The sequence below is a fragment of the Capricornis sumatraensis genome, chromosome 4 (assembly GCF_032405125.1).
Source record: "Capricornis sumatraensis isolate serow.1 chromosome 4, serow.2, whole genome shotgun sequence".
Lineage (NCBI taxonomy): Eukaryota > Metazoa > Chordata > Mammalia > Artiodactyla > Bovidae > Capricornis > Capricornis sumatraensis.
The window spans coordinates 17,831,256-17,859,054 of NC_091072.1; the positions used below are offsets into that span (position 1 = coordinate 17,831,256).

The 27,799-nt window shown below is 38.4% G+C and overlaps 1 protein-coding gene across 1 annotated transcript in view; it reads right to left on the minus strand.

Annotated features, from left to right (window-relative positions):
• NRG1 (neuregulin 1) overlaps positions 1-27,799 on the minus strand; it is a 1,130,425-nt gene that overhangs the window by 1,056,395 nt on the left and 46,231 nt on the right. The gene's annotated exons all lie outside the window — the stretch shown is intronic.

The window sequence follows — 27,799 nt, forward strand, 5'->3', positions numbered from 1 at the left end:
AGGTATATTCAAAAGCAGAGACATTACTTTGCCAACTAAGGTCCATCTAGTCAAGGCTATGGTTTTTCCACTAGTCATGTATGGATGTGAGAGTTGGACTGTGAAGAAGGCTGAGCGCCGAAGAATGGATGCTTTTGAACTGTGGTGCTGGAGAAGACTCTTGAGAGTCCCTTGGACTGCAAGGAGATCCAACCAGTCCATTGTGAAGGAGATCAGCCCTGGGATTTCTTTGGAAGGAATGATGCTAAAGCTGAAACTCCAGTACTTTGGCCACCTCATGAGAAGAGCTGACTCATTGGAAAAGACTCTGATGCTGGGAGGGATTGAGGGCAGGAGGAGAAGGGGACGACCGAGGATGAGATGGCTGGATGGCATCACTGAATCGATGGACACAAGTCTGAGTGAACTCCGGGAGTTGGTGATGGACAGGGAGGCCTGGCGTGCTGCGATTCATGGGGTTGCAAAGAGTCGGACATGACTGAGCGACTGAACTGAACTGAACTGAAAGAAAGAACAAAGGAAAAAAAAAAAAAACACAAGGGTACCAAAGGTTACAAGAATTCTGTTCATGGTGGAACCAGTGGATTTCCTCTTTGGTTTATCCTATCTGATGAACTGCAGTTCATGTATCTGCAGACTGCAGTTTTGCAAAAGTCAGTATATCAGTTGTTTCCATTAGAAAGCTAGCAACATAAGAAAGATCTCACCATTTCTTAATTTGGGGAACTAAGTGATTCAATCAATACAGAAAAATTTATGTATGTCTATCTAATCTATCTCAGATGCAAAATGATTATTTCCTAACTGTGGTACATGAAATGCTTAGTCATAATGAGGACAGACCAAACGACCATTAACTCACACAGAACTCTAGTCAAGCATTATATGGTCACACAGCAACAAAGCAATCTATAAATATAGAACACCATGAAAATGAGATGCTTGTAACAACCAGCACGATTCAAAGGGGAAAAGGGACAAAGATATGAACATGCTTCACACTCCCTTAACCAGCACCTTTCTAAACTCCAGCTAATTTTACATCCAACAGTGATGCGCAACTCATTTTGAATTACATATATGGCCATCAATTTTTAAGAGCTAAAATGTATGGATGTGAGAGTTGGACTGTGAAGAAGGCTGAGCGCTAAAGAATTGATGCTTTTGAATTGTGGTGTTGGAGAAGACTCTTGAGAGTCCCTTGGACTGCAAGGAGAGCCAACCAGTCCATTCTGAAGGAGATCAGCCCTGGGATTTCTTTGGAAGGAATGATGCTAAAGCTGAAACTCCAGTACTTTGGCCACCTCATGTGAAGAGTTGACTCATTGGAAAGGACTCTGATGCTGGGAGGGATTGGGGGCAGGAGGAGAAGGGGACGACAGAGGATGAGATGGTTGGATGGCATCACTGACTCAATGGACGTGAGTCTGAGTGAACTCCGGGAGTTGGTGATGGACAGGGAGGCCTGGCGTGCTGCGATTCATGGGGTTGCAAAGCATGGGACATGACTGAGCGACTGAACTGAACTGAAAATGAACAAAATCAACAAGTAAAAAGTCAGTTTTCATCTTCTGGCATGAAAATGCAACAGAAGAGACAATATTCCACTTCCAAGATATTGAGGTAATGGGATTAAAAAATTAAAACAGTTTTCAACAAACTTAGAAGGATATAACCTGCTCACTTCACAAACTCATATAAGCTCCCAAAGCAACTGAGACTGGATGGCAAACTTAGAGAAATAACTGAAACTCAGACCAGTAAAACAGCCCTTTAATGACAGATCTCCAGGGATACTAGTAGAAATATTTTTTCAAATTGTGTGGTACCCTAAAGTGCTAAAACTATATTTTCCATATACTATACAGTACTATGAATAAAACAGAGGTCTCAGAAATGATGATAAAAAAGAACCACCTTAGGGTAAACAAATCTATGGGAAACAAGCAACATAAGAGCTAAAAAATAAAAAAGCAGAATAAAATTAAGTGGAAATAAAGATTTGAAAACAAGTATATTAAAGACAGATAAAGTTGATACAACAAACATATTTGAAGTGCTTAAAATAAAAACAAAACGGTGGAACAGAAAGCTAATTTTTTTTTAATTTCCTTTAAATAAAAGAAAACTTTATACATATGGAAACGTACACTGTGGGCCAGGAAAAACTCAGGATAGACAACCCAAACAGACTGCTGTTGCTGCTGCTAAGTTGCTTCAGTCGTGCCCTACTCTGTGCGACCCCACAGACAGCAGCCCACGAGGCTCCCCTGTCCCTGGGATTCTTCAGCCAAGAACACTGGACTGTTGCTGAACTTTAAATGGCAAATAAGGAATCATTAAGGCAGACCAGCAAAAAGAAAAAAATATATATTTTTAAGTGGAAAATTCAGATTTTGTCAGTTGCATTTGAACCATACGATAGTATAACTATAGTTATTAATACTATATCACATATTTGAAATCTGTGAAGAGAGTAAATCTCATACACATAAATGGTAACTATGTGAGGTGATGGATATATTAATAACTCTGTGGTAATCATTTCATGTCTTTCTTAAAGACAATGACTAGATGGACTTCAGCCAATAACATGAGTTGGGAAAATCATGGGGAAGAAAAGATTTGAGGATTGAGATGACGAAAAAAGGAAGTTAATATTATCTTCTCTGACAAGTAGAAATGGTACAATTAATTAAAATGAAAGGGGAAAAGAAATTTAAAAGTTGAAAAAAGTTTACATTGCCTTACAGTCACACCTGGAAATCAAGTAACATCATTAAAGCAAACTAAAAATAAAATAAATAGAAGTATAAACATGTTTTACATAAGGTAGGCACAAAGTAAACATAAAGACAATTTTATCAGATTAAAAAAAAATTTTTTTTGAGTGATGGTGAGAGAGGAGAGGGAAGAAGATATTCATGCTTCTCACTGAACTTAGTTTTTAAAAAAATTAAAGCATTATGCTAAGTGAAATAATTCAGACAGAGAAAGACAAATACCGAATGACATCACTTGTACATGGAAATCTGAAAAATACAACAAACTGGTGAATATAACAGAAAAGAAGCAGACTCACAGACACAGAGGACAAATTAGTAGTTACCAGTGGGGAAGTGGGGCAGGGGCAATTCGGAGTGGCAGGTGCAAACTGCTGTGTGTAAAACAGGCTCAAAGATGTAGGGTACAGCATGGGAAATAAAACCAATATTCTCTAACAACTGCAAATGGAAAGTAACCTTTAAAATGGTATAACATGTTTTAAAAGAAACAGCATTCACAAAGACTGTCAAAGGCCATAATAAAATATGAAAAAACTTAATATGAGAGCACCTAGAACAAATTTATCTGCTATATTAATATCAAAGATTTGACTTGTTTAAAGACATTTTAAGATTGAATCAGAAAGTGAAACCTAGTTCCATGTTTAAAAGAACACCTAAACAAAACTATTCACAAAAGTTATAATTAAAAGGTAGGCAAAGATATACCAGCCAAATGGAAATTAAAAAAAAAAAAAGGTAGATGGTCTTGATTGTCATATCAACCTAGGTAAAATTCAAGTCCAGAAAGATGCCAAGAAATTGGGTAACTCTACACGATGCTATTCACAATTTTAACTATACATAGCAAAACATTCATGAAACTGAAATTATGGGAAAAGACAGAAATACACTAGTTATAGGAGGCTAATTTTCTTCCCTCAAGTGAGAAAACAGTATAAGATTTGTATTGCAAAATGATCACCAAATAAGTTTAATATTCATCACCATCATACAGTTACATTTTTTTTCTTGTGATGAGAACTTTTAACATTGACTCTTAGCAACTTTCAAATACACAACACATCCAGGGGATCTTCCCAACCCAGGGATTGAACCTGAGTCTCCTGCATTGGCAAGCAGACTCTCAGATTCCTCTGAGCCACCGGAGAAGTCCAATAGAATCATAGTGCTAGTGGTGAGGTCACTCAGTCGTGTCCGACTCTTTGCGACCCCGTGGACTGTAGCCTACCAGGCTTCTCCGTCCATGGGATTCTCCAGGCAAGAATACTGGAGTGGGTTACCATTTCCTTCTCCACATCAATAATTACCTTAAATGTAAACAGATTAACGCACCAACCAAAAGACACAGAGTGGCTGGGTGGATGAAAACGTGTGCATATAAGCACTTCCATTTACCACATCACTCTGCTTGACTCCCCAGATTGCATGTGATTATTTTTATTTTAGGTTAATCATGTTCCCATTATGGCCTTCAATTGTAATTATCTTTTTTTTTGTCTGGCTATTGATTGCAAAAACTGATAAACATCTCACTATTGTGATTATGTAACTATTACTCACTTAAAACCATTGTATCATAATTGGTCAACAGAAAAGTAATAGAATTGTATATTACCAAAACTACCATTTAATAGAAAAACCTGCAATTGCTTTTAAAACTCCAGATCCATATCAGAATTACCTTGGAATTTTTTGAAAAATACAAATGTTCAGGTATTGCTTTTTTTTTTTTCACCAGAGTTCCAAGTATGTTTCTAATGAGCAGCCACGTTTAAAAACAACTGGACTATACGCAGATCTTTTACTTACATCTAGCTTGTTTCACTTTTTATATTTTATATTCACTGCTCTCATTTTCATTTAGTTTATGTTCTCCAATTTCTTTTTTTATGTTCTTTCTCAAGCCTTAATCAAGCACAGTAGAAAAGCTCTTGCATATATATATATTTAAATGTATAACATATATTCTAGAAAAACTTTGCCCAGAAAATTGATTACATTTTGGTTCCACTTGTTTGACTTATTATGAACAGAATGCTAGACGTCTAATTTTAAAAAAGAGATATGCACCAAGCAACAAAGGTTTACTGTATAGCACAGGGAACTACAGTCAATATCCATAAATAACCTATAGTGGAAAATAATTTCAAAAATAACACGTGTATAAGTATAAATTTTTTTTTAAATCTACTTTTTGAAATTTAGTAATGTTTATCTTTTTGCCAGTTTTTCTAAATGTCCTAAGGAGATCTAGTAACCTATAAGATACAAAATTTTAAATATATTTCTGTAGGATATAAGAATAGTGTATATTAATATAAATAGAAATCTATTATACCTAAATTATTAATAATTTAAGATGCTATTTTTTCTGCACTTGATCAAATGTTAATATTTTCTCAGAGAAATGTTAATATGTCTCACTATGATTGTATATTTTTTGTTTTCCTTTATTTTTCTTCTGATTTTTGCTTTACATCTGTTTCTTTGTTGTTACATGTCTAATGGTTTATGATGTCTATCTTCTTTGTGAATCGTACCTTTTATCATTAAAAATATTCATCTGTGTTTCATTTAAAACAAAAAAATGAAAATTATGTATTCATTAAAAAAAAGAAAGCAAATATACAACACAGTGTTATTAACTGTAGTCAGCATGCTGTACATTACATACCCAGGAGGACTATTTATCTCATCACTGAAAGTTTGCGCCTTTTGAACACCCTCACCCATTTCACCCTCTCCCATCCCAACCACCAGTCTGTTCTCTGTCTCAGTGAGTTTCAGATTATTGTGGGGTTTTCGAGGGAGGGAAGTTGATTCAGGGTTTTTCAGATTCTACATACAAATAAGATCTGGACTTTTTCTTTTTGTGGGGAGGGGGAGTTAAGGGAACTAGGGATATAGGGTTTAGTACATTTAGTATATATTATATATTTATATATAATTTATAATATATATTTATATATTATATATATTATATATTTAGTATATATTAGTATATACTCATTTACTCTTTCAGATTTTTGAAACATGTGAGAGCATTGCCTATGCAAAGCACTCAAACTTAAAGATAAAAATTTAATTTTAATTTACTCTTCTTATTCTAAGGAATTTGAAATTACATAAGAAATTATACATTGAATTTAGCCTGTAAGATGTTTCTGAACCCAGTCATCAGATGTGCAATAAGCAACTGCCCTTCTTTTGGACCTTGTTCTTGGGTGCTCATACAATTGTATTAAGTTTATTTTTATTTTTGCATTTCATTATCCCTTCACTAAGCATGGGTCACAGAGGTATGGAGTTTTCTTCCTGAAAGCACAGAATATTAGTACACATAGAATTAGCAAGTGGAAAAATGGGTGGTAAGTATTTTTATTGTTCACAAGGTAGGTCAAAAATTCTCTTCCCCTAATTATCACTCTTCAGTAAAGACTAATTGGGAAGAAAGCCAAGAATACAAATGGAGAATAAAGAGAAAGAAATTCCCTCAGTAGAGAAACAGTGGAGCTTGATAGCTTTTCAATGATTTTATTCATCAAAATAGAATCATCTTGTCACAACATTAATTTTCTACAATTTACTTTCATAAAGCATGGAACACAGGCTTTCTCCATAAATTACTATTTTCCAACTTTCATCACATCTCTTGTCCTCAGTGGCAAGATGGGGTACGGACTGTGGAGGGGAGGAGATGAGGGAGCAAAAAAGACATTTTCCGAGTTGAGGAACTTTTGAAAACCGCTCTCCTCATGCAAAAAAAAAGTGTTAGTTGCTCAGTCATATCTGACTCTTTTTTGACCCCATGGACTGTAGACAGCCAGGCTCCTCTGTACATACAATTCTCCAGGCAAGAATACTGAAGTGGGTTGCCAATTCCTTCTCAAGGGGGTCTTCCCTACCCAAAGAGCAAACCTGGGTCTCCTGCATTACAGGCGGATTCTTTACCATCAGAGACATCAGCATGTAGCTATGTGTTTATGAAACGTGTGGAATTAACACACCTTAAGGCTTTATCTCAAAACAATAAATCAGAAATATGTATCTACTTATGGTTTGCTAGGGATAAGTAATCAGAATCATACTTAAGAGATGGAATCATTAATTTTTCTAATCAAAAAGAGTCATAAATTTTTTAGTTTTTTTTTAACTTTATTTTACTTTACAATACTGCATTGGTTTTGCCATACATCAACATGAATCTGCCACAGGTGTACACGTGTTCCCAATCCTGAACCCCCCTCCTGGAGCCGATTATACAGAGTGAAGTAAGCCAGAAAGAAAAACACCAATACAGTATACTAATGCATATATATGGAATTTAGAAAGATGGTAATGATAACCCTGTATGCAAGACAGCAAAAGAGACACAGATGTATAGAACAGTCTTTTGGACTCTGTGGGAGAGGGAAAAGGTGGGAAGATTTGGGAGAATGGCACTGAAACATGTATAATATCATATAAGAGTCATAAATTTTAACAGTAAGTTTCCAGGTTTGATGCTAACTTTGGTTACATCACCATTTGAGTAGGTTTCACTGGACAGGATCAATTCACTCTTACCACACCCTTACCATTCAAACAACAGAATGTTATGGTGATTATTCAATTAATATGCTGTACTGTTCAGATTGTAGATAAAAATTTATAGGTAAGCAAATAATAAAGGTATCCAAGCACAAAAAGATAGTACTACCAACCCATGCACTTTATTCATAAGCTAGTTCTTTACATGTCATTCAGTCTGTTTTCTTTCTTAAATTTAGAGGAAGTTTTACCAACCTATAACAATTTAAACAATAGTATCAGAAAGGAAAGTTACTTCTATTTAGAGAGATTCACCAGTAAGGACAGATACGGACAGCAACAGAGGAAAAGCAGAGACACACAAAAAACTAGAATACAAAAAAAAGAAAGACACAGCCCAGGGTCATTTAATACAGGGACAGCTAGTTCTTAATCCGAGAGGGCAATGGCACCCCACTCCAGGTCTCTTGCCTGGAAAATCCCATGGATGGAGGAGCCTGGAAGGCTGCAGTCCATGGGGTTGCTGAGGGTCGGACACGACTGAGCGACTTCACTTTCACTTTTCGCTTTCATGCATTGGAGAAGGAAATGGCAACCCACTCCAGTGTTCTTGCCTGGAGAATCCCAGGGACGGGGGAGCCTGGTGGGCTGCCATCTATGGGGTTGCAGAGTCGGACCTGACTGACACGACTTAGCAGCAGCAGCAGCAGTCCTTAATACCTTACCTGTCTAGTAAAAATCATCACATTGCAACTCATTTTCACTGTGTATAATATCACTCTAATTTACTTGAGAAAGATTAAATCGTGTTCAGCATTTTCTTTCTAAGAAGCATGAACTGGTTAAATTTAAAAGTTTTTTAGTTAAAATGTTTATAACATAGAACTCCTAAAATATCTCTATACATAGAAGTAGTTGCTGTGTGATGACCTGACTGAACCTGTTTAGAAAGAAAGGGTAATGTAGCCCAAGAAGCTATTTTGCATGAACCAGACATGTGTTGGAGGAAGGAAAGTCATTGGACTGACTGAAGCAGAGGAGAGATGATTAGGGCTCAATTAAAGGAGCACAGTAAACTGAGGACCATGAAACCTGGGAGAGAGAACCGGAGTAAATCGAAGCTTTCAGTAAAATAGTTATGTGAGATGCATATGCACTCAACTAACCTTCAACAATGGGTAACACCAAAAAACACAAAATGTGAAAAGGATAGTCTGTTCAATAACTGGAGATGGAAAAATTGATATCCACATGCAACAGAATGAAACTGGACCCCTATCTTATAGCAAAGACTTGAAATGGATTAAGGACTTAAATGTAAGACCTGAAACTATAAACCTTCTAGAAAAAAAACATAGGTGGTAACCTCTTTGACAGAGGTCTTGGCCATGCCTTTCTGGATTTGACCTCAAACACATAGACAACAAAAGCAAAAATAAATAAGGAGAACTCTATCAAACTAAAAAGTTTCTTCACAGCAAAGGAAACAACCAACAAAATGAAAAGACAGCCTGCAGAATGGGAGAAAATATCTGCAAACTACACAGAAGATAAGGGATTAATATCCAAAATATGCAAAGAACTCATACACTTCAACAGCAAAATTCTTTTAAAATCCAATTTAAAAATGGGCAGAGAATCTGAATGGACAGTTTTCCAAAGAGAATATACCAATGGCCAACAGGTACTGGAAATGGTGATCAACATCACTAATCATCAGGGAAGTGCAAATCAAAACCACAGTGAGCAATGACATCACATTTGTTATCATGCCTATCGTGAAAAAGATGAGATAATAAATCAGTGATGATGAGAAAAAAAGGCAACCCTTGTACACTGCTGGTGAGAATGTAGATTAGTGTAGCCACTATGGAAAACAGTATGGAGGCTCCTCAAAATTGAAAATAAAACTATCACATGATCCAGCAATCCCACTTCTGGGTACACATTCAAAGGAAATCAAATCAGTATCCCAAAGAGATATCTGCACTCCTATGTCCGTTGCAGCCTCATTCACAATAGCCAAGATATGGAAACCTAAGTGTCCATCAATGAATGGAGAACATGTGGTACATATATTCAGTAGAATATTATTCAGTCATAAAAAAATGGAAAACCTGTCATCTGCAACAACATGAATGAACTTGGAGGGTATTATACACAGTGAAATAAGTCAGACTGAGAAAGACAAAGGCTGAATGATGTCACATACACAGGCAATCTTAAAAAAAAAAAAAACGGAACTGGTAAAATCAGAATAGAATGGTCGTGGCAGTTGAGAAAAATAAGAAAACCGTCAACACACACAAGTTTTAAGATGAGTAAGTTCTGAGAAGCCAATATATTTATACCACATGGTTACCATAGTTAACTATACTGTATTATATACTTGGAATTTGTTGAAATAATAGACTTTAAGCATTCTCACCACCAAAAAGAAAAAAGGGAGATGGGAGGAGAAGAGAACTATGTGAGGTGATGAATGTATTGGTTAGCTTGATTGGAAGCAGTATTTCCCAGCGTCTAGGTGGATCAAATCATCAGTTTGTACACTTTAAATAAACAAAATTCTATTTGTCAATTACACCTCCAAAAAGTTGAGGAAACAATAACCAAAGAAACATTTATTAAATTAGAAAAGAGCATCATGTGGTAGATATTTAGGAAGTACTAACTGGGAAACCCTTTACAGACAGGACTAAAGTAGATAGGTGCTGCAAACAAGGAGGTAATCTCTCTCTCCTCCAACAGCAAGAAACTAAGGGTACTCATGTCTGACAGCAACTCATTGACAATGTCCCCAAATTCAGATTCCCCCAAAAAAGAACAAATAGCAGAGAAGAGATGCTACATATATCCTCAGCCCAAAGCTTTATCTGTTTTAAGTCTACAAACCAGTTTCTTCCAGTCCTCTGGGAATATTAACAATAAACTGGAGGAGGATAATGGCTGCTTTAACGTCTCCCTGTAAGCTCATCAATGATGTACTAATAGTTCATACCTTTAAGCCAGACACTCATAACTCATTTTAAATGGTGCCACTGTCTAATAAATTGCTTGAAACTTTTTAAAATCTTCAGTGTTCCATAAAAATGAAAGCCTTTTCAGAATAATTGAAACCAGTAATGCAAAACAAATGTATTTCCTTGATAAATTTAGTTTTAAGTAAGCTTTAATTTATATGCTAAATTCTTTAATTTAGTTCAAGTTTTGGCAGAGACATGTTTATTTTAATTGTTGGCCTTCACAATTCTAGCCTAGGAATAAACATCTGCTTCTTTTCAATTTTCTGCATAAACTGGGTACATTTCTTTTAGTGGCAAATAAGGACTGAATACACAGTACTGCTTCTGGAAAGGTTACAAAATTGCAGTAGACAGTTTTCGTGAATCTTTCATGGAAAATCTTACAGCGTGATACACATTGCCCTTAAATCTTAACTGGGGTTCTTATATGTATTTATACTTAAGCTATGTTTTGATGGAAAGAATGTAATACATTAGCACCTAGATGCTGTGCCCAAATATTCTTCTTGGGAACACTTGTTGAATACTCTTATAAATTTTAAACTCTTCTCATTGCTTTACAGAGATTCACAAAATATGTAGATCCTTTCTCTATGATGAAAAACCTCCCAGAGAAAAAGCACACACACAGCCTCAGCCCACCTATATTGGAGACCCTGTACACAATCTGACAAATAACAACATACAATGTGTATTTTTCCAGCTATATCCTTTGTGTGCATGCTAATTCACTTCAGTCGTGTCTGACTTTTTGTGGCCCTTTGGACTGTAGCCTGCCAGACTCCTTGGTCCATGGGATCCTCCAGGCAAGAATTCAGGAGTGGGTTGTCATGCCCTTCTCCAGGGGATCTTCCCAACCCAGCAACTGAACCCACTTCTCTTGTGTCTCACTGTAATGGCAGGCAGGTTCTTACTGCTAGAACCACCTGGGAAGCCCAGCTATATCCTTTGGAGGAAATCAGTAAAGCTTTTGGAAAATTAAAGTTACAGCACTTGAAACATAAGAGGTAATATTCATCTTTTGCAAATACATTGAGAAGAAAACTGGGAGAATTCAATCCCCATTACAAATTTGCTTTTCCTTCACCAGTCATGGAAACACGGGTGAAGGCATAGCTAAGCACATGTGTATCCATCAGAACCAAGTGGTCACAGAATCTAGGTAACAATGCCCCCTGGCTATTACTACAATTGAAACATGAATTGGGACTCAGCTGATGTAAATATGTAAAACCCCTGAAAATCTCTAAGAGTGTTTTCTTATTAGGTGTTTCATTTCATTGGTTTCTTCTTCAGTCTACCTTTAAAGTATTCCCCAATTGCCATGTAATGGTGTATAGCCAAGGTAGTGATGCTCATAGTTCCCTGGAATGGCATATTTGCTTTAGGAGGAGTCCAGATTATGATAGAAACAGCGGTGAAGGACCATGAACTAGATGCATTAATAGAGTTAGTTAACCTGCTGGATCTTAACAGCCAGTCAAGCGCCTCAAGTAATATCTGTGCTCAAGTATCAGAGGAATAATACAAGGCCCAATCACAGAATAAGCTTCCCAGGTGGCGCAGTAGTGAAGAATCCACCTGCCAATGCAGGAGATGCAGGTTTGATCCCTGGTTCAGGAAAGATTCCCTGGAGAAGAAAATGCCAACTCACTCCAGCATTCTTGCCTGGAAATCCCATGGACAGAGGAGCCTGGCAGGCTACAGTCCATGGGGTTGCAAAAGAGCTGGACACGACTTAATGACTAAACAACAATAATCACAGAATAGCAAATTCCACAGGCCTAGGAAAATCCCTACAGAATATCCTCAATGGCAGTGGTTCTCAAACATTAAAGTTACATAAGAATTGCCTGGTGAGTTTGTAAAAACGGTTTCTGAGGCCCATCCTCTGAGATTTTAATTCAGCAGATCAGAGGAGAGGCACATGAACTTATAGTTTAACTGGTGCTCCTGCTCTGTGGAACACACTTTGAGAACCACTGCCCCACCACTAATAATCGGAGTCAGCAATCTTATAAAAGGCAAGGTGATTTGCTTGTGCATTAAACTTTGAGAAGCACTGCTTTAGGGGATGAGTGAACAAGTTTGGGTTTTTTTCCTTCCTACTACAATATCAGGATAGGGAGATGATGAAAAGAAATGTTTTCAAAAGAAACTAAATCTAAGTGCTTAAATCACACTCTTTCGTGATGAAACAAACCCATCTGGCCCCCTTGCTCACTTTCCTCAATGAAGCATCCTCATCCCTTCCTTTATCCGCCTCTCCATCCTCACTGCACCTTCCTGAGGGCTCACCAGGAGGCAGAGGTCCCATATGAACTTCATTATCTGCATGTTATGGATTTCCTGCGAAAATCTAGCATTCATATCATCTTTTCTAGTCAATAAAAACTCCACTGTCATTAAAGAATAAAGTTTGAATTACATATATTTATAAAACTTTATGTAAGTAACTTCATAAGAAATAAACAGAAGAATAATTTTATTAGACTGACTTGGAAACAGGGCCATGACAAAACAAAGAAATACCAAGTGGCCTCCAGGTCACCCACATCTCGGAGACAGAGGAAGGACAGTCTCTTGACTGACTGTATTGTATGTAATTGTGTGTGTGCACGCTCAGTCATATCCGATCCTTTGTAACCCCACGGACTGTATCCCGCCAGGCTGCCCATCCATGAAATTTTCCAGGCAAGAATACTGGAGTGGGTTGCCATTTCCTTCTCCAGGGGATCTTCCCAACCCAGGGACTGAATCCATGTCTCCTGTGTCTCCTACACTGGTAGGCAGATTCTTTGCCACTTAGCCACCAGGAGAGCCCATATGTAACTTTATTTTACACGTATTTATGTCAACTAAACAAGTGTAACACATGATTAAACAGGCTATCTTCATCCCATATGACGAGCCTGTACATAGAGGATAAAATAGAAGATGTGAAAAAAATTTTTTTCTATTTACTTTTATACCTATATGAGATGGTGGATAGTCACTAAGCTTACTGTGATGATCATTTCATGATGTATGTAAGTTACTAATCTATATACCTTATTCTTGTATAGTGAAAGTCAAAGTGTTAGTCGCTCAGTCATCTCCATCTGTGACCCCAGGGACTGTAGCCTGCCAGGCTCCTCTGTCCATGGAATTCTCCAGGCAAGAATACAGGAGTGGGTTGCCGTTCCTTTCTCCAGGGGATCTTCCGAACCCAGGGACTGAACTCGAGTCTCCTGCATCGTGGGCAGATTCTTTACCATCTGAGCCATCAGGGAAGCCAGCACCGTGCTGGATGTCAATCATCTCTCAGTAAAACTAAGGGGAAAAAAGTCGAAGATGTAAATAGATCAAGTCTTCACAATGGGAATGGCCTGAATCCACGTGACTAACAACACATTTTTGCTGCTGATTCATGCTGCTGTAGGTGTAGCAGCTCCTGACAAGTTACAGAAAAGTAATCTATTAGTAAGTTACAGAAGAGTCCCAAGTTCAGTCACACACTGTAGAAATGTGATTCCAACTAGCAACCACCTCCTAACCCATACTAACCGATCTCCTTTGCCTCGCTTACATAAAACTACCACACAGACTACCTCCTCAGGTATTTCTATAATCAATGAGCCTCTTGCTGATCTAAAATTTGACGCATAAATGAGTAGATTTCAGGTCTATTATGGGTCAAGAGCAAAGGAGAACATAGAAAAACAAGGAAATCCAAAGAAAAGAGGAGATATATGTATACTTATATTTAATGGCTGATTCACTTTGCTGTACAGGAGAAACTAATACGACACTGTAAAGCAATCATTTCCAATAAAAAAATAATTTAAAAAACACCACATTCAGTCTCATTTTCTCCAAGAAATTCAGTGCACACAAAGACAGCACTCGACGGATAACACTGACCAAGGTTCTAACACCAGATACCTTGAAGCAATTCACTTGGCCTCTCATTTCTTTGGAAATGAGGCTACATTATAATCAGGATAAATACTTCTATATCTAGGGGTTTATAATTATTCTGGGTATCCATGCCATCAGAAAGCCGAAGAAACAGCTACTCAGATGGAAATGGAAAATAGCCATCGTGGATAAAGACTTAAGAGCCGCAGTTCCACTAGCCCCACACAAGGCATCCTAATTCCAGGTCAGAACTTGCTACGGCAGCCTACCCAGACACTGGGGCATATAATGGGGTTTATTCACATGAGCATCCTCTCTAACTTATTCAACCAGACGTCTTCCATGAATACCACCCAGATGCTGAAATCAAGATCTCCATCCTGGGGTATCAGGACTTCCCTTGTAGCTCAGCTGGTAAATAATCTGCCTGCAATGTGGGAGACCTGGGTTAGATCCCTGGGTTGGGAAGATCCCCTGGAGAAGGGAATGGCTACCCATTCCAGGATTCTGGCCCGGAGAAGTCCATGAATTGTATAGTCCATGGGGTTGCAAAGAGTCAGACACGACTGAGCGACTTTCACTTTCAGAGAGTTCAAGCTGCCTCCAACACACATATAACTGAATGGAAATTGAAAGCCTCAGCCACCTCATTCCTACTACATGCTGCAAATCGTTTTCTGAGAGACAAATCAGAAGCCCTCTTTTTTGAAGACATTTGGGCAGTTCATAAACAGCCACCTATGACAGTGCCTGCATGGGACCTCCTTCTCTGAAGAGATCTGAAATTAAAAGAACCATGCATGTCAACTTTAGGACAATCTAGATGATATGTTTAGTGGAAAGACTGAAAGCAGAGAAAGGGGAAACTTTTGGTTGTCCTATTTCTAAAAAGTCAAATAAACCTTCCAGAAATGGCCATCATTTGCTTTCGTGGCATCTGCATCTCCTTGTTTTGGTCACAGCCACAGTTTTTATTTGCAAACCAGGCCTTCCACTCTCAATGGACCCATGTCTTCAGTCCAAAGGTCCTTTTTCCTCTAGGAATTTTATGTTTGGCATGAATCAATTTAACTAAAATGGATCATTAAACCCTGAAATTCTTTTAAAAAGAGAGAAAGCAAGAAACACCCTTTTCTTATTTTGCTTCAAGGATACTCCTACATAGTTCATGGAGTTGAAAGCTGCATAAGATGAAGGATCTTCCTCTCCGGTTGAAAGACTAAGGCATGAAATATACAAGCATGCCACACAGAGGTCAAGAAAAGGAATGCAAAAAAAAAAATTAATTTAATTAAATTTAAAATATTGGGCTTCCCATCTCTTGAGGGGGGAATGTTATTTAGTTAGAATAGGAAAAAGGAGTCCAAAATGGTAGTGGCTAAAAGAGAGACAAAGAAAGGGAAGAGCCCGGGAAGAGGAAACAAAGGAAAAATCTCAGGACCAGAGTGAGAACCTCAGGTGAAACAAACATACCCTCTTCCTGGCTAGCCCTAATTTGCATAGGTCAGGCTCAGCAGGGAGAAGACAAAAGGTATAAAAAGAGGGACCCAAGACAGGTTGGGGCCTCTCCTTTAGGGCTGGCCCACCCTCACACCTCAAAGGTGTACTATCCTTTGTTTACTGAATACAACTCTGAGCTGTAACAGAGCTGTTAACACTGGTCCACTGTTCCAAATCTTCGTTGTGCAAGACAGAACCAAGGAAATTACACACTCTCCCAACACTATGAAGATATCCGAAATGATTATTCTAATCGATTTTTTTTTTTTTTTTTTGAAAAGACAAAAAAAAGAGAGAGAGAAAAGGAATACAGCCAGATCATCCATCTAAGTATTGGGAAGAAATGAGAGGTAGGAAAAAAAAATGGGACAGCTAAGCAGTAGCCTTTTTCTTAGTGTCAGAACCCTGATTTTTATTCTGAAGTAAGGCTAAAAATGGGCTTCCCAGGTGGCACAGTGGTAAAGAATCTGCCTGCAATGTGGGAGACCCAGGTGCAATGTGGGAACCCTGAGTTCAGTCCCTAGGTAGGGAAGATCCCCTGGAGAAGGGAATGGCAACCCACTCCAGTATTCTTGCCTGGAGAATTCCATGGGGTCACAAAGAGTCTGACATAACTGAGTGCCTAACACTACTACTACTAAGGCTAAAGAAAACTACATTTCCCAGATATTCCTGCATGGAGGTGTAAGCACGTGACTATGCCTGGGCCAGTGACTTTCATGAACAAGTGTTAAGCGGGCTTCCAAAAAGCTCTGGAAAAAGAGAACTTAATGAAGCCATCTGATTAGATCTTGACTTATCCTGAGAACTCTGATCACAGAAAAAGAAATCTTATTAACGCAGTACCCCATTGCAGTCAACTATTAATTCAAGGAGTATCATGAGGAACAAAGAAATGCTTGCAAATGTACAAAATAAGCAATAAGCAATCTTGCCAACAATATTAAGTTATGTATCGATCACACACTACAAGTTATAAAATACCACAAGCAGTTACAATGAGTCCTTACCAACAAGAACACTGGTTCTTCCACATTTAAGACAGTTATTCAGAACACTGCAGCATTTAGCAGGACTCTGCTTTCACAGAATCTACTATGTCCACAAATCTTTTATTCTTGGTCCCGAAAGCCAAAATCAGACTTTCAACTTTCAGTTCAGTTCAGTCGCTCAGTCATGTCTGATGCTTTGCAACCCCATGAATCGCAGCACGCCAGGCCTCCCTGTCCATCACCAACTCCTGGAGCCTACTAACACTCATGTCCATCGAGTGGGTGATGCCATCCAGCCATTTCATCCTCTGTTGTCCCCTTATCCTCCTGCCCTCAATCCCTCCCAGCATCAGAGTCTTTTCCAATGAGTCAACTCTTCGCACAAGGTGGCCAAAGTACTGGAGTCTCAGCTTTAGCATCAGTCCTTCCAATGAATACCCAGGACTGATCTCCTTTAGGATGAACTGGATGGATCTCCTTGTAGTCCAAGGGACTCTCAAGAGTCTTCTCCAACACCACAGTTCAAAAGCATCAATTCTTCAGCACTCAGCTTTCTTCACAGTCCAACTCTCACATCCATACATGACCACAGGAAAAACCATAGCCTTGACTAGACAGACCTTTGTTGGCAAAGTAACGTCTCTGCTTTTGAATATGCTATCTAGGTTGGTCATAACTTTTCTTCCAAGGAGTAAGCATCTTTTAATTTCAGGGTGCAATCACCATCTGCAGTGATTCTGGAGCCCCAAAAAATAAAGTCTGACAGTTTACACTGTTTCCCCATTTGCCAGAAGTGATGGGACCAGATGCCATGATCTTCGTTTTCTGAATGTTGAGCTTTAAGACAACTTTTTCACTCTCCTCTTTCACTTTCATCAAGAGACTTTTTAGCTCCTCTTCACTTTCTGCCATAAGGGTGGTGTCATCTGCATATCTGAGGTTATTGATATTTTTCCCTGCAATCTTGATTCCAGCTTGTGCTTCTTCCAGCCCAGCATTTCTCATCATGTACTCTGCATAGAAGTTAAATAAGCAGGGTGACCATATACAGCCTTGACGTACTCCTTTTCCTATTTGGAACCAGTCTGTTGTTTCATGTCCAATTCTAACTGTTGCTTCCTGATCTGCATATAGGTTTCTTAAGAGGCAGGTCAAGTGGTCTGGTATTCCCATCTCTTTCAGAATTTTCCACAGTTTTTTGTGATCCACACAGTCAAAGGCTTTGGCATAGTCAATAAAGCAGAAATAGATGTTTTTCTGGAACTCTCTTGCTTTTTCCATGATCCAGGGGATGTTGGCAATTTGATCTCTGGTTCCTCTGCATTTTCTAAATCCAGCTTGAACATCAGGGAGTTCATGGTTCACGTATTGCTGAAGCCTGGCTTGGAGAATTTTGAGCATTACTTTACTAGCGTGTGAGATGAGTGCAATTGTGCAGTATTTTGAGCATTCTTTGGCATTGCCTTTCTGTGGGATTGGAATGAAAACTGACCTTTTCCAGTCCTGTGGCCACTGCTGAGTTTTCCAAATTTGTTGGCATATTGAGTGCAGCACTTTCACAGTCTCATCTTTCAGGATTTTAACTTAATCATGGTTGTTAGGAATTTCTGATAAAGTTTATGCTCATGTTAAAAATAAATGTTTCTGAATCTACCTTTCTTCTTTAGTTGTGTTGTAACAGTTTCTATAGACTAAAGTAACAAAGAGCCATACGAACATCACTTTTTTTTTAACTTCTCAATTCTAAATATCTGGCTTCTCCAAAAACTTTCAGTTCAGCCAGCATAATACCTTGCAGGAGGCAGGTGCTCAATAAATAGCTGTTCAGGTGATCTGAGCATAGGAACACATTAGGTGAACATTATAGGAAGTGAACCTAAGGGTTCTTCACTGAGAAGAGAATGGTGGTAAGTATTCTCTTTTTCATCTGGATACAGCTTTTTACCATGTTCTTTATTACCAAGTGAAAGGATATATATAGCCTTGTTGGCTAAAAAGGTACCTTTCTCCGCATCACTGACATTGTGTAAATGGCCATAAATCACAATCGGTCCTTGTCATGAGAAAAGCTGTGTGTCAACTTGACTTTGTCTGCCTCATAAGACAGATGCAAGGGTAAAATCAAACAGATATTTAAGGGTTTGGGAAAGAAACACTCCTATACAGAAGCAAAGGACTACTAGGGGTAAGAATTATAAACACATATACCTTTTTATACAATAGACTCTGGACAGGAACTCAGGATGAAGATGGTTTTTCCTGGCATTCATTTGGTAGAGTTTAATTTTGTCTGATGAATATTTAAATCCAAAGCACTTCAGGGGTAGTGACAACATATGCAATGTTTTGGGTTGTATCTCCTTTCTGGACCAGAAGCAATGCTAGCCATATGAAAGTCTTAAAATCCTAATTATTGGGTAGACCAGTGGCAGAGTGGAGAGACCTGGAATTAAGGTTCACTTTTAAGAAATAGACATGTCCTGTATTTCTCTATTAGATACACTTTGGCTTTTTTTCAGAGTGCATACAAATTACAGAAGATATTGTTAATATGTCAGATGTCTTCTAAAAATCCTGGAAGACTTGGAGTCCCAGACCATTTTTTCAGTCTAGAGAGGTCTAGAGTCCCATTTTGGGGGACTTCAGATGTTGCCAAGGACGGAAAGTAGATGATGCATAGAAGGAGAACCCTCCAAAAGTAATTCCTCTGCTTTGCTGACCGCAAAGAATGCTAAAGAAAGGGACCCTCTCACTCTAAGTAATTTCCTGTCAACAATGGTTGGGAGTGGGGAAGTATTTTCAAGATGGTTCAGAGTTGAAGGATAGAAGCAGAGGGTGTAAACTGATTTGGAATTGATTATGGGGTCACTAGAAAGGATCACAAATGTTTATTTTAGCTATGACTGGCATTTTTTTTTAAATCCCAAGACCATCATTAGAGCCTTATTAAGATAGGTAACCCACACACAACTAGACTACAAACTTCTAATACATGGTTGTTATTTTTTATTGTTGAGTTTTTTGTTTTTTTGTTTTGTTTTTTGAGAAAGAAATCTCAGCTACCAAACGCTCACCAGTTGCAAGGTTTCAGACGCTGTTATAGAAGCACTGGTCTCCAATTATTCAACTTGGAAAGAAAATTCTCCCACACAACTCACCCATTAGACAAGATGAAATATATACCTACTTCAGGACACCTTACATTTTGGATAAATGCCCTTAAATTTCCTTCACAGTCAATAGTTCACCAGAGAAAACTTAGATTTGGATCCTATTACTTAATACACTAAATCCACAGCTCAAAGTCCATCTTGCCGGATAAATGAATATATCTATAACTAGTGATGGGAATTAAACCTGAGTATGCTAGGAGCCCTGATTACAGTTATTAAATTATCTGTATTGTGAGAAATGACTTTCGTATTGGCAAGTATGGGATATATGAAACCGTGCATTCTTCTGTCTGCCATAGCACATGTGATTATTTGCCTGTGCAGAGTGGCACAAAGGAAGAAATCCTGCGCTTGAGTCAAGACCAGCTTTAGAGTCAGTTCTGCCACTATCTGGCTGAAGACCTTGGACCACACATCACTTTAGATCCAAGTTTACTCATTTATTTAATAACCATGATCTGATCACAGATCTACAGGTACCCAACTTTGCTCAGCTGTAAAAGGGGAAATAAAACCCAGTTTACAGAATGGGTGTTAGACTTAAATGAGACAATGGGTATTCTTTGCATCCAAGACATACCATTTCTATTCTTCTTTTACCCCAAGTATCAGGCAACTAATATTTCAACCCTTTTACAACGAGGGGCTGAATAATTAGATAAACTGTCTATTAAATCAAGTCATTGGTCCCTTCCAATTTCACAATGCTTTGTTTTATATTTTCCAATAGTTCATCACTACATCATTCTTCCTAAATAACTGCAACTTACTCAGATTTACTGGTTATTGCTTAATAACAAGAGCCTCAAACTACAAAATCTACCTCTATATGTAAGGAAAATAAAATATTTGAAATATAAGAAAATCAAATGGTTTATAAGAAAACTTTCTTTTCACAACAGTGAGAGCCTTTATTTTCTTGGGCTCCAAAATCACTGCAGATGGTGACCGCAACAATGAAATTAAAAGACACTGGCTCTTTGGAAGAAAAGCTATGACCAACCTAGAGAGCATATGAAAAAGCAGAGACATTACTTTGCCAACAAAGGTCCGTCTAGCAAAGCTATGGTTTTTCCAGTAGTTACATATGGATATGAGAACTGGACCAAAAAGAAAGGTGAGAGCTGAAGAATTGGATGTTTTTGAACTGTAGTGTTGGAGAAGACTCGAGAGTCCCTTGGACTGCAAGGAGATCAAACCAGTCCATTCTAAAGGAAATCAGTCCTGAATATTCATTGGAAGGACTGATGCTGAAGTTGAAGCTCCAATATTTTGGCCACCTGATGCAAAGAACTGACTCATTGGAAAATATCCTGATACTGGGAAAGACTGAAGGCAGGAGGAGAAGGGGACGACAGAGGATGAGATGGCTGGATACCATCACTGACTCAATGGACATGAGTTTGAGCAAGCTCCAGGAGTTGGTGACGGACAGGGAAGCCTGACATGCTGCAGTCCATGGGGTCGCAGAGTCGGACACGACTGAGCGACTGAACTGACACACAAACGATCTAAATGAGGGTATTCTTAAGAAACTCTTCAAGGTAATTTTCCAAACCTCAACTTCCATATACTTTTCTCCAAATAACAAGTGAAATAAACGATCACATGGTACATATACAATGGAATAGTACTCAGACATAAAAAGGAACAAAACTGTCATTTGTAGAGGTGTGGATAAACCTAGAGTCTGTCACACAGAGTGAAGTAATTCAGAAAGAGAAAAACAAATGTCATGTACTATCACTTATATATGTGGGATCTATAAAAATGGTACAGATGAACTTATTTGCAGGGCAGGAATACAGACACCGACATAGCGAACAGACATGGACATGGGGGCAAGGGGAGGGTGGGAACGAACTGGGAGACTGGGATTGGCGTATATACACTCCCATGGGTAAAACAGATGGGTAGTGGGAAGCTGCTCTATAGCGCAGAGAACTCAGCTAGCTCTGTGATGACCTAGAGGGGTGGGATGGGCCGGGGGAGGGACGTCCAAGAGGGAGAGAGTAGATGTATACAGACAGCTGACTCACGTCGTTGTACCGCAGAAACTAACACGACTGTACAGCAGTTATACTCCAATAAAAATAAAGAGCGACATCAGAGACATGGAGGAAATAATGCCCCTAAAGCGTTTCCTCAACAAATTTGGACTCTTTCACTTTAAGAGCAACAGGCTAGTCAAGTCTAGTACCTTTTTATTATTTTGCTGTTGTTTGGGTGACGTAGAAAAGGAGAGCTTTATTGCTTTGTCAGGTAAAAGGAGACACATCGGATTTTTGCCTCAAAAACTGCATCTCCTCTAGAATCTTTTAAAAGATAACTGCAGCCCCCTGGTCTGGGACCCTAAATGAGAAAGACTTGGGTTAGGTGCAGCAATTGTCACAGGGTCCACTGGCTCTGAGTCATTATTTTCATACACACTCAATCATAAAGACCCCACAGAAACCTCCTATACCAAAAACTGACACTGCTATATCACGAGTTCAGGTTTACACAATGATTGCCTCCTCCAAAGCCTTCCTTATATATAAAAGGTATTCCCAAATTTGCCATTTAATCTCTGCCTCCTTCTCCCAAAGCAGCCTCCTCTTTACCACTTATAAGTCTTCTCCTCTGAAAGACTGAATGCATATTGGGCCACTCAGCAGATATTCCACTCGACTCCATCAAAAGGATCTCATAAATTTGTTTTAATTTAGTAATGTAACATTCCTCTAGACCCACAGAAGTGTAGAGCGCAGAGTCATAAAGCTTTTAATGGCAAAGTCAAAACGTAACCCCAGGTCAGATTTCACATCTCATGCTGTTTCTGGTACACCCAGTGATTCTGAGAGTGAGAGAGATGATTTTATGATGAAGGCATCACAACTGTGCATGGAATTTCTCTTTCACTACACCTCACCTCCCTCCCACCTCAAAATGCAGAGTCAAGTTCTCAGGGACTCTGATACCACGGTAACTCAGAACAGCTGTTAAGTCATCGAGACACATATTAACCAATCAACTACTGACTATGTTAGCCAAATGAAAGTATCAAATTTGCCAAGGTAGTGGGGAAAAAAAGTTTCATTCTTCAAGAGGAACCAGCAACCAGTATGTTCAAGAAAGGATTTCCATAGGAAAACAGCCCCTGCCTCAGACAGCACCTACAATAAACATGTTTATGAGCAAACAGTATCAGAAAAACATACTGTGAGTCTTAGAAACAGCATATGCCTCATTTCATAGGGGTTGCTATGGTGCTAGGCATTCTATTTTTACTGCATTTCAAAGAAATAACTGTAAAATGAGGGTCTATAACCAGCATGTAACACAATAAACAACAGCATCAACTTCTGCACCCTCGTTGTAAATGGTTTCCCAATGCTTTAATTGAAAATGTAAATTTCCGTATGCCTTGTGTTTGCTCTCAAAATAGTTTGGGACAAACTCTAGGATTTCTGTGTTTATGATCTCCATGCAAGGCCCAAAGAGAACAGAATTTACATGTGAAGGATATCCTCAACACACACACATACACACAAGTCTGCAACAGAGGAGCCTTGACAACACAGTCCCTGAAGGACAGAAAGGAACACGCAGGGACCCCTGACGTGGAACACCGATAGGCATCACCACCAGCTTTGTCCTCTAGTTCAGCTCAGGCCTTTCGGAAAAGCAGCAGCAGTAATCCAGCTCACACAACTTTCCTGAGATTGCATTTACAGTCGATCTGGGTAACTGTCCAATCTAGGTTGTATCTTGAGGGAATCTCAAACTCTCATAAAAAACTGAGGCTCAAGAAAAGGCTTAAAGTTAGAGATGATCATGGTTAAACTGCTGGTACCTATTCACGTTCCAACTCCAGACATAACCTGTCACCACTCGCTTCAGTCACCTGAGACTTAACTGTCTTAAGAAGCTCATATGCCCCCCCATCCCCTGCTCACGGACAGATCAGGACCAATGCAGCCAACAAGGGATTCGTTTTCAAAATTTACAAACAGCTCATGTGGCTTAATATCATCCAAATAGACAACACAATCAAAAAATGGGCAGAAGACCTAAACAGACATTTCTCCGAAGAAGACATACAGATGGCCAAGAGGCACATGGAAAGATATTCAACATCTCTAATTATTAGAGAAATGCAAATCAAAACTACAGTGAGATGTCACCTCACAGTCAGAACGGCTATATCCAAAAATTCAAAGCTCAGTTCACTCTAAAAGATATGTGAATGACAATTCAAGGACAATAGGTGATTTGGAAAGTATATAGAGCATATATCCTGCTGGACTATAGAAGGCACGTCTTCTACAAGGATTTTATGTTCTGAACAAATATGTAGCTATTTGTTCAGAGAAACGTCATGTTTCTCTGAGTTTGTGAGCTTGATTTTTGTATTCTTCTTTCACTGGGTCAAAATTCAAGGTCATAGGTATTTCTACTTTTTCAGTCTGTGCTGTGTGAGTCACTCACTTGTGTCCCACTCTTTGCGACCCTATGGAGGTCCTCTGTAGCCCGCCAGGGTCCTCTGTCCATGGAATTTTCTAGGCAAGAATACTGGAGTAGGTTGCCATTTCCTTCTCCACTTTTTCAGTCTATTCTTTAATAAATTTCCCTCTCAGAATAATACAGGACTCAGTTTCAATGATGTAACTGTATATTTTCCCAACAAAATTATTCATGTATATTTCCATAAATGTTTTAACTTCTTCACCCAGAACATAAAATCTTTGTAAAAGACGTGCCTTCTATAGTCCAGCAAGATATATGCTCCATACACTTTCCAAATCACCTTTAGTACAAATTATAACCATGAGGAACACTGAAAATTCTACTATAAATTATCAAAAATACAGAAGCTAAATCACATAAACGAAAATCAATGAGTTCTATGAGGTTGATTTTAGAAATTCTTCTGTGCTTTAATATGAAGAATATAGATAAAACTATGGGATAATTTCTAAAACGAGTTTCGGCTACTTAATTTGCTACTTTAAAGCACATCCACAAACAGAAATAATCAATCTGAAGAACTGAATTCACCTCTACACATAAGAGACATTTTTTTTACACAGGTTCTTGAAAAATTCACCACACCAGCACATTAGGTACCATAAAGATTAAACATAACTGCATTAAAAATAGTTTATTAAAAGAAACGGTGCTTATTTTATACATAGAAAGAACAAATCTATTTTTACTCTAATTTCCATGACTCATTCCCCACCCATCCACTGATGAAGTAGGTAACAACTGATTCTATTCTTCACTTCTAATTTATTCACCATTGTCTTATGCTACTTTACCTCCCTCAAACAAACATTATTTATCCACGAAGTAAACATCTATTACCCACTGCTGTTAAGAAAAATGCTGGGTCCAGGGGTTAGTCTCCTTTTCTGGTTTCCCCTATCTGCCCTAATTTGTAGTACTGGAGTGGTCCAGGGCTCAGCCCTGTCTCACCCTCAAGTCAGCCTACATCCGCTCACTTGGTGGTCTCAACCAGTCTCCTGGTCTAACTAGCATCTCTCCTATGCTGACGACTCCTGAATTCACACGGACTGCAGACCTCTTTCCCGAACTCCAGACTCACAAGTGGAATCCCTCATCCACCCTCTGCCACTAGACGTCTTACAGAATCCCAAATGTTTAACATGCCCAACTCACTCCAGATCTTCTCCACCAAACCTGCCATCAACTTCATCCTTCTAGTTAGTCAGGTTGAAATCCTTGAAAGCATCCTGGATAGCCCTTTGTGTCATACCCCACATCCAAGCCATCAACAAACCTGTTTTTGAAGGCTGGCCAAGGAGACATTCTGACTTAAGCCTCTGCCCAATCTTGATGCCTCTGTCTCCTTTCCACTATGCCGTTCCCAAGGGCACATGCTTAACAAATATACTACACACTAAACCCTATTTCCCAAATGACCCAAGCTGTTCAAGTCTTCACTACGAACATCCATTACTCTACAATGTTATGCATAGACCAGTTTATCCCTACCAGAAATACAACCAAGGATGATTTTAGCAGATCTATGTATAGAATCATATATTCATGTATTCAGAGATTAAGGATATTTTTTGTCTTACTTACAAGAACACTGACTGTCTCATGCCGCCTTACTATTCTTCTTGTTTTTCCTTAATGGAGCAATGAAAGGCTTATCATTGTCAGTAAATAAATCTTCTCCATTCAAGTCTAACAATCAGTTTCTCTTTCTCTTCCCTGAAGAACATCTTTTTTCTATACCGTCACTTCTGTTACTTCACTTACTCGTTGTATTTAGTTGTGTCTCTTACTTTTCCAGAAATATTCCTTTCTAACAATAAGGTACTAAAAACCTCATTTCATAAGTAGATATAAAAAGGAAATGTCTAGAACATCTTTCCTAAAAATAACTCTAAAGATAGCTAATTTAGTACATGCATCTTTAGGAAAACATTAGTACAAAGTAAGACAAAGTCAGATATTAACAAGTTACTCAACATAAAATCTCACTATACAAAAGTATCTCTTCCTTAAAACTTCAAAATATTAACAAATAGAACAGCACTGCAAAATATCAAGTGTCAGATGCAGCTAGAATCCAAAATGTTATGTTTTTCATTTTGAAATGTCGTTATTGCTAAAATGAGAATTTTATAAGAAAAACTACCATCAGTTTAACAACATATAATTTATTTGTAAAAGTCAACCAAGAAAAATCTATGAATTCAATCAGCTCAGGAAGCAGATTCCATGCCATTTTCTCCGTAAATGCTAAATGACACAAGCAGCAATAAAATATGCAGAGAAAAAAACATGTCACAGAAGATGTGACAATTTTGATAAATGATGATAAATTGTGATGTAGAATAACAGTTTGTAAGCTTCTGTTTTCAAAAACGTGTATTTTAATGATGATTTTCAACAAACATCATTTTTAAAGTTATTTTATATAAAGCCACTGACAAACTAAATTGGTACCTTATTAAAAGTTAGAAGAGAAATGTATTTTCAATTTTAAACAAAATTATAATTTTATTTTGAATGAGAATAGTTTTTAGATCCAGTCACCTCCTTAAAATTTTCAACATAGTTATGTGATCTAGCAATTCTACTCCCAGGCATAAATGAAGAGAAATTAAAACATACTTTCACACAAAAACTTGTACCTGGAAGTTCATACATGTAGCACTATTAATAAAAGCCAACAAGTAGAAACAATTCAAATGTCCATCCGGTGATGAATGGATACATAAAGCAAAGTATATCAATGGAATGGAACACTATTCAGAGATAAAAAAGGAACTGAGTACTCATACATGCTATAATACTGATAAATCCTGAAAACAGTAAGTTGGGGAAGACAGTCAAAAAAGGCCACATATCCTGTTATTCTATTTATAGGAAATGTCTAGAATAAGCAGATCCATAGACACAAGAGGTAGATAAGTGGTTGCCTAGGGATGAGAGCACAAAGTGGATGGAGAATAGCTGCTAATAGATATAAAATTTCTTGAGGGGGGAGGGGAATGAAATAGTCTAGAGTAGTGCACGGTGTTGGCTACACAGCTCTGTGGACATACACAACCTCTGAACTGTACACTTCCAGTGGGTATGTGCATGCGTGCTAAGTCACTTCAGTCATATCTGACTCTCTGTGACTCTTATGGGCTGTAGCCCACCAGGTTCCTCTATTCACAGGATTCTCCGGGCAAGAATACCAGAGTGGGTTGCCATGCTCTCCCTCCAGGGGATCTTTCCGACCCAGGAATTGAACCCACGTCTCTTATGTCTCCTGCATTGGCAGGTGGGTTCTTTACCACTAGCGTCACCTCAGTTCAGTTCAGTTGCTCAGTCGTGTCCGACTCTTTGTGACCCCATGAACCACAGCACACCAGGCCTCC